Source organism: Arachis ipaensis, chromosome B4 (assembly GCF_059453495.1).
Source record: "Arachis ipaensis isolate K30076 ecotype BB chromosome B4, ASM5945349v1, whole genome shotgun sequence".
Classification (NCBI taxonomy): domain Eukaryota; kingdom Viridiplantae; phylum Streptophyta; class Magnoliopsida; order Fabales; family Fabaceae; genus Arachis; species Arachis ipaensis.
The window spans coordinates 21,278,129-21,284,268 of NC_142439.1; positions in this window are offsets into that span (position 1 = coordinate 21,278,129).

A 6,140-nucleotide genomic window follows, 5' to 3' on the forward strand; every position below is an offset into this window, starting at 1 on the left:
AGAAAATATACATAGTCCTCATCTTTACCTTTGCTTGCTAGTTCTCTAGAAAAATATGTTCTTAGCTCTCTCTTCCTTTGTCGGTCAAGGCTCGTCTTCCAATTTGGATTGATAAACTTGGAGGAGTTGTTGGTGATGACTTTAGCTATCTCTCTCAGTCAAGACTCCTCTTCCAGTTTAGATTGATAAACTTGGAAGAATTGTTAGTGATAACTTTAGCTAGAACAAAATAAAACAGGTATACAAGAAAGCTTTCATGGCTGAAAAGAGAAGAAGATCGGTGATAGAAATTATTTCCTAGTTGATAGTTTTTATAAAGCTTTAAAGGAATATGAGAAAGAAGACCAAGATCATGGAACTCCTAGGAAGATGGTGGTGGGATTTCAGAATTTGGGTGAAGAAGACTGATGGATGTAAGAGCAGATTTTGTTGAGGAATTTTCATGAAAGTTGAAAGAACATCACTCTCCTCTTCCTCACTCACTCTCGGCTCACTCTCCTTCTCCTCCTCTTATCATTTCTCTCGAACTTTTCTCTCATTCTCTTATTGTATTCTTGTGTTTGCAGCTCACTCCTACAAGGTTAAAGGTTTGTGAATAAAGATTGGATGGTGGAGAAAGTGGTGAGTGTATGAAGCTCATGGACTCTCTCTTTCTCGGTCAATGTCACTCTTTCGAGCTCTCATTCCCTCTCGGCTATTTCTTCTAAGTTTGTGGAACACATTCAGCTGGTGTTATGAAGAACTATATAAAGGGTAATGAATGGAGGAGAGGGAGGCAATGTTGCTTCATTGAATAGAGGAACACTTGTTGGTTTGCATACTTAGCTAAGCTTTTCTTGCAATTAATGCTTCATAATCTAGTCACACACACACTTGGCTACTTTAGGTGGGAGAGAGCTTTGGTTCTACTGAAGGGAGAGAGTGGAAGAACCGAACCGGTTTGGAAGGTGGAGAGAGAAGGGAACTGGTTTAGGTGGGAGAGAGAGTGAGTTTAGTTTGATTTGATTTAAACTTGGTTAGATCTTAACTAAGCTAGTTATTTTCAGTTCGTTATTTTTTTTGGATAATCTTCCTAGTGGTTTATGATTTTGGGTAACCTATGATGGATATATCTTCGCTAAATTATTAAGGAGCTCAAAAGAAGATAACGGTTTAATGAATAAACTGTGAAATTGTCGTTTTAAACCGTATCGGTTTAAACAACTAGCATCTAAGATATTGGTAGCAGAGCATCTTAACTCCAAATTAGGTTTAGGATAATTTACTAAAGCTAAATCATTCAAGAAATGCTAGTAATAAAGTTTTTATAGATGAATTTTAAACTCAGTGGTCGAAATTCGTCGTTATCAATACGGTTTTCGGTTTGTGAATTGTGACACACTTTTACTTCTCACTGTACTTTCTTTTCTTTTCACTTATCTTATTTAAATCAGCTATATTATATTGTGATGAGGTAATTCTCGGATATTTAACGAATTCTCATCACAGAATTTTTGAGAATTATTCTGTGAAAAAACAGAGTGTTATACTATGGGTACCCTACCTCTTGATGTTGTGATTGTCCAAATTGGACCCACCCCTATGTATTTTTTTCATTACAATATATGAAATGAAATATGATGAGCGGATATTTTATACGCTTTTTGGCAGAGTTTTCACATAGTTTTTAGTATGTTTTGTTTAGTTTTTATTAAGTTTTTACAGGTTTTAGTGTTAAATTCACATTTTTGGATTCTACTATGAGTTATGTTTTTGTGCAATTTCAGGTATTTTCTGGCTGAAATTGGGGAGCTGGATCAAAAGTCTGATTCAGAGACAGAGAAAGAACTGCAGATGCTGTCCGGATCTGGCCTCCCTACACTTGGAAGAGCTTTTATGGAGTTACAGAAGTACAAATGGAGCGTTTTTAACGGATATGGAAAGCTGACTTTCAAAACTTTCCAGCAATGTATGATAGTCTATACTTTGCTTCAGATTAGAAGGCCCAAAACTGGGGTCCAACGCCAGCCTTCTGCCCTCTTTCAGGCATCCGGCGCCCAAGGAGCAGACACCAGCGTCCAAACGCCCAGAGAGGACCCCCTAGTCAGCGTTTAACGCCCTAGAGGTCTCCTAGCACGTGGATATCATCAAAGCTCGGCCCAAACACACACCAAGTGGGCCCCAGAAGTGAATTTTTAGCACTAAAAAGACTGCTTTACCTTTACTAGTCATCCGTTTAGTATTTAAGAGTTATTTTACATAATCATTCGAACATTACACACCATATTTGAGTTTTACATTGTATTTTTCCTATCAGTTTGAGTTTCTAAACCTCCTAGGTTAAGGAGAGGAGCCCTGCTGAGTACTATGAATTAATAAAAGTATTACTGCTTCTCTTCGATCCGTGTTTGATTAATTCTAAGACGTATATTCGTTCTTTAATATGGTGAATAGGATGACCAGTGACAATCAGCTCTGTTCATCATACTAGAACCGTGTGCCTGACAACTACCCGTGTCTACTTGGGTTCGTGCGAATACTTCAGTGGAAAGCATTGAATCGCTAGCTTGATTATACGTCTCTCAGACGGCTAATCCGCGACTTCGTTAGGGACTTCTCGAGACACCAGTTCAGCCCATTTATGGGGAGATTATAGTCTCTGTGGTAGAGGCTAGAACCCAAATATACAGCATTCTCTGATCCGGAAGATCTGACCTTGTCTGTGGCGCTTTGAGTAGGATCATTAAGGAGAATGGACTGTACGAGCTTCACCCTCAATCAGAATGGATCCACACTAACCTTGGGGTTCAGATCTAGAGGAGTATTGGCAGCTGCTCAAACCAGCGTCAATCACATACAGCCTGCCATTGAAGACATCATTCACAAGAAAAGGAAATAGTACTACCAGAGTTAATTCAGAAAGACAAAGCAACTCCAAGCCTTAAACATTCTCTTTTCATAGTTTATACGACTTTTGAGTTCTAATTGCCCTTTTTCTTTACGCCTTTTTATGCACTTAAAAATAACATATCAACATCTCCTACTTTTTCATTCGCCTGACTAAGACCTGCAGGATATCCATAGCTTACCTCAAACCACAATCCTTGTGGGATCGACCCTGACTCGCTCAGGTATTACTTGGACGACCCAGTGTACTTGCTGGTACAACTGTATGAAAGTGTGGGGATTCGTGCACTAAAATACAGTTGACTTAGAAAAAAAATAAAAATTTCAAGAAATTTAAAATTATAAAATCAACGTAACTTTGAAAAAATAAAATACATAAATATTAGAAAATAAATTTATAATTGACCATAAACAAACAATAAAAAATAAAACTTTAAAATTATCTTGAAAAATAAAGCTTTAGAATTTATGATTAATTAAAAGTGTAACTAAAATTAATAATAAATTGCAATAAGGTATGATAACTTGAGAATCCTTCCATCAGAGTGATGAGAATTAGCGAAGGATTTAGCATTTAGAGGAAAAATTATGATTTAGAGAGATATTAAGGATTTGAAGAAAAAAAAAAGAATTAAGGGTATAAATTGTAATGATTAATTATAATAAAAGATATTTTTGATAAAAAAATAAAATTGTTTTTGTTTCTACTTTTTTTTTAAAGTATTGTGTTGTTGATTTTTAGAAAAAATAGATTATTTACTTTTTTCTAATAAAAGTATATTTTAAAAAAGTGATATCCAAATATGTTTAAAATTTAAAAAAAATTAAAAAAAAAATATATTTTTTTATTTTCCACCGTATCCTCCAGCTCGGTAGGCTAAGGACTAATCCGCCACGGTACTAAGCTCTATTTAAGGGTCTGCCGCTGGCCAATATGTTACTGTATGCACAAGGCGGGATTCGAACCCCGACACTTGTTTAAGCGGAATAGTGAGCTAACTACTAGAACTTTATCATCTATAAAATAAAGTAGGATCCAGCGATAAAGATCCGAATAGATCTAAGAGCACCGAAAAAGGTCCAAACATGTTTCATACAAAAAGAGAAAAAAATTAAAATCCTTAGGTTTTAAGATTTTTTTTTATGGAGAGACGGGGTCAAAACCCTAAAGAAAAACGAGAAAAAACATAGATTAGGTACTCAAACGCCCCTAATTCTAAAGAAACTTGAAATATCCATAACTAAAGCATAAAGAGTATCCAATGTACTGTATCAAATAGGTGAAGACCAATAGGGAGGTCTTGACCTTTCTTGGCCAAAATATCAGCAATTGTATTGGTTTTGCAAAGAGTGTGTGTGAACTTAACTACCTGAATTCTGATACTGAGAATATTGATATCAGACAAAAGGTTATGGCAAGGATGATGGGATGGGCATCCAATCTTCACAAAATTAATCGCCATACAGGAATCAGAGTTGATGATCACAGGTTGTATTTCTTTTGCATAAGCAATCTATAGTCCTTTGACAATATCCCATAGCTCGGCATGCATGATTGAACAACTTCCTAGGTTGCATGAAAAGCCCACAAAAAATATGCTCAAACTATCTCTAAAAATACCACTGCATGTTGCATTATTTGTCTGAAAAAAAAAGAGCCATCAACATTCAGTTTTAATCTCAGTTCTGAGGGAAGTGTCCAACAAATAAGGTGTTCATGGGATGGGATGCTCCTCTTTGTGGCGAGGTAGTTGAAGAACAGAAGATTGACGGTTTAAAATTCAGAATAAATTCCCGTTGCAAGTATAGTTTCTAAACCAAGCAATCATCCTTTCTTACAAACGTTTTGGTTGTCACAAGTAACAAACCCCTTAAAAATTGATAACCGAAGTATTAAAACCTCGGGTCGTCTTCTCAAGGAACTGCAGGGAGGTATGTTCTTATTATTGGTTATGAGTTTTGTAAATTGGGGTTTTGAAAGTAAGGAACAAGTAATTTAAATGACAAGTAAAATAAATAAATAACTGTAAAATAAACTTTTGGCAAGGTATGAAAATTCGGAAGTCTTATCCTAGTTACTCCTATGAGAATTGAAGTTAATCCCACTTAGTTAACCTTTACGAAAGCAAGGGAAAGTCGAGTGAACTAATTAGTTAGATTCCCAAGTCCTAGCCAACTCCTAAGGAAAGACTAGAGTTAGTGGAATTCCAGTCAATTAGCCGACATAACATTCAATCACCATAAGTTAATAACTCAAGAGCCTCCAGTTAATCAATTAAAGCCAAGAATATAAAAAACTAAATAAGAATCATAAACTGAAATACCTCAAATAGTATTAATTAAGAAAATCAATCTAAGCATAGAAAGTTCATAAGCCAATTGGGCAACAAAAGTAATTAAAGGATAGCATTAAAGTATCTGAAAGTAAAAGAGAAATATAAAGTAAAAGGAATATTGAACCTGATAAGAAGTTGAAATAATAAGAAATCCTAATTCTAAAACCTAAGAGAGAGGAAAGAACCTCTCTCTAAAAACTACATCTAAATCATGAAAAGTGAATAATTGGCGACCTCCTCTTGAATGGATGCATTCCCCCATTTTATAACCTCTAATCTGTGCTTTCTGTACTTAGATCTGGGCCAAAAAGGGCTTCAGAAATCGCTGGGAGAGTTTTCTGCAGTTTCTGGTGCGTGGTGTCTGTCACGCGTCCGCGTGGGTCACGCGGTCGCGTCATCTAGAGTTTTACTTATCACGCGTTTGCTTCGATCACGCGTATGCGTCATCTGCGTTCTGCTCAGGGCTCACGTCCGCGTCAGTCACGCGTTCGCATCACTGCCTTTTCGCACTGGGCATGCGGCCGCGTCGTCCATGCATTCGTGTCGCTGCCAGTTTCTTGAAAAATTCTATTTTGTGCTTTCCTTTCATTTTTGTATGTTTCCTTTCCATCCTTTAAATCATTCCTGCCTTAGGAGATCTGAAAATACTTAACACACAAATCACGGCATCGAATGGTAATAAAAGGTAATTAAAATAATTATTTTTAAAGCATAGGAAACATGTTTTTCACACATCACATAATATGGAAGGGAAAGTAAAACCATACAATTTACATGAATAAGTGGGTGAAGGGTTGAATAAATCACTTGAATTGAGCACAAAATATATCATAAAATATGGATTTATTAACCTCCCCACACTTAAACAATAGCATGTCCTCATGCTAAATCCAAGATAAAGAGTAAGGTAAGGTTAAA